The 2,681-nt window shown below is 40.8% G+C and overlaps 1 pseudogene; it reads left to right on the plus strand.

The window, feature by feature from the left end:
• Nucleotides 1-753: 753 nt before the first annotated feature.
• On the plus strand, nucleotides 754-2,181 carry LOC149224904 (aldehyde oxidase GLOX pseudogene; annotated as a pseudogene).
• The last annotated feature ends 500 nt before the right edge of the window (nucleotides 2,182-2,681 follow it).

The raw sequence follows: 2,681 nt of genomic DNA on the forward strand, positions 1-2,681 counted from the left end.
CAAATTTTCCATTATTAAGGCATATATTTGTTAAAATTTAGAAGTTTGAGTTGTATAATCTACAGAGGTAGGTGCCTAAGGAGTATTCAAGGGGTTGAATCCATTTATGTAGTTAAAAAAACGCACTTTAAACAACTAATATCACAATTTCCCCCACAAGTTTGCTGTAATCTTAATGAGTTGTTTTTAGTGAGACTTTTTGGAATCTTTTCTGGTGGGATTTTCCCGTTTAATTTCTCTAAAATCCTGCAGGAATTTATTGAAATCACTTTTCAGGGTGGGTGCTGAATTTATATATACACTCAAAAAGCCAATTTAAATAACACAAATCAAGATTCCACCTCAATTTTTTTTCAGCCAAATTCTACAGTAGAAATTCCAAAAAATTGTACTAAAAACAACTCCTCACCTTAATATATTGTTGTCACCTTGTCACCTTAAAATATAAATGTGAGAAGTTTATTCTGATTGCGAAAATAGAGTTTTGGAAATGCTATTTTGCTTATATTTTCCATTCCAAGTTGGTCTGGCCATGTTTATTGTGGTCTGTGATCCAGCCAGAAATGAAATAAGAGTGAGTTTTAATTGAGGTTGGCCACGTTGAAAGAGCAGATACATCCACGATGACTATGGCTGGAATGTGGAGACCACTTACAACTATGCATTTTACATCACCTCTCTATAAAAACTCAGCTCTTGAACTCGCCTTTGCAGAGCGTACCAACAGCAATACCGATTTCTGGATATCATATCATGGAGTCCAAGTGTTGCATTTGGATTCAATTTGTGGTGTATATTCTGGTAATCAATATTTGCAGGGCGGATGGCCGTGATACGGTAAGCCCTGGCCCTGGGAGATGGGAAGTGGTGATTGAAAATGGATGTGTGTCGGCGATGCATATGGCCACCACCATTATGGGTACAGTGGTGATGTACGATTACACAGATTTTGGTGATTCTAATATAAGCCTCGCAAATGGAATTTGCATAGGTAAATCAGCCGGTTATCATGATTGCTCAGCGCACTCCATAGAATACAACATTGCTACAAACAAGGTGAGACCGTTGACGCTCACGACTGCGGACGGTACTTTGGTTAGCACTGGTGGATGGGGCGATGGAAACATGAGCGTTCGTAAATTTGTACCTTGTGAAACTTGTACATGTGATTGGGTTGATCCAGCTGGTGAACCTGGATCTGGGCTTCTGAACGATCGATGGTATGCTTCAAACCAGATCCTTCCTGACGGTAGAAGTATTGTTGTGGGGGGCAACTACGCTTTTACCTACGAATTCCTGCCACCAAGGAAGCCTGGTGAGGGAGTTTACAATCTGACGTTTCTGGAAGGCACCTATGTGTCCCAAAACCTGCAGAGCCTGTACAATCTCTATCCTTTTCTTCATCTCTCATCCGATGGAAATCTCTTCATCTTCGCCAACCGTGATTCCATCTTGCTTGATTACCAAAGAAATGTTGTGGTCAGGCATTTTCCAAGAATCCCAGATGGCCCAAGAAATTACCCCACCACCGCCTCATCTGTGATGTTGCCACTGTCCGCATCTGATGCATTTCGGAGGACAGAAATTATGATCTGCGGTGGTGCTCCTGTTGACGGTTACAATTTGTCACTTGCAGGGATTTTCATTGACGCGCTCCAGAGCTGTGGAAGAATGGTTATCACAGATCCCAATGCCGATTGGGCAATGGAGAACATGCCTGCTCCCAGAGTTGTGGGAGATATGCTGCTTCTTCCCACCGGTGAAATTCTGATTATCAATGGAGCGGAGAAGGGATGTGCAGGTTATGGGCAAGCAACCAATCCAGCCCTTGCTCCTTATTTATACAGACCTAATGCATTGCCAGGGCAGCGCTTCTCAGTGCTCGCAAGTTCCACTGTTCCAAGAATGTATCATTCAAATGCAATTGTATTGCCTCATGGTAGGATTTTTGTGGGAGGTTCCAACCCCAACAAAAATTTTAATTTCACCGTTATGTTTCCCACAGAGTTTCGTCTGCCAGCATACAGTCCTTATTACTCAGACGAATCTTCCCTGAAGCCCACTTATGGCGGTAGCTTCAAGGTTCAATTCGCTGCAAATAATCATCCTAACATTTCCATTCAGTTCAACATTTATCCTCCAACCTTCACTACTCACTCTTTTATCCTTCAACATTTATAGTGCCCTAGTAACGGCACGTCCCACCCCTGTTGCAGCACCGCCTGGGTACTACATGCTATTCGTGCTCAACAGTGGAATACCGAGCGCTGCCACTTGGATTCATTTGTCTTTTAATTAGATTCATATGTACTGTACTCTACCGTACTCTACTGTACTCTACCGTACTTTTAATTAGATTCATATGTGAGTGCTGCAAGTGTAAGCTCTCGCACGTTTCTTTCACCAATGTAGTGAAAGAGCAATAAAGGTTCTGTTTTTTTTTTTTGTTTGTTTATGTCGGGAAGAAATTTGAAATTTGTTATGCGGAGTTTTTTTCTTCAGAATTGTATATTTTTTTTCACCAATGTGGTGAAAAAGCAATAAAAGTTTTGGAGATGAAATTTGAAATTTGTTACAAAGCTTCTTTTTTCAAAATTGTTGTACATTTCTTTCACAGATGTAATGAAAAAGCAATATAAGTTGTGGGTCTTCCTTTTTCTTTTTGCATGTAAAGAAATTTG

This window comes from Pinus tabuliformis, chromosome Q (genome assembly GCF_031772625.1).
Source record: "Pinus tabuliformis cultivar Carrire ecotype Pingquan chromosome Q, CPIR1, whole genome shotgun sequence".
In the NCBI taxonomy this organism is placed as follows: Eukaryota; Viridiplantae; Streptophyta; class Pinopsida; order Pinales; family Pinaceae; genus Pinus; species Pinus tabuliformis.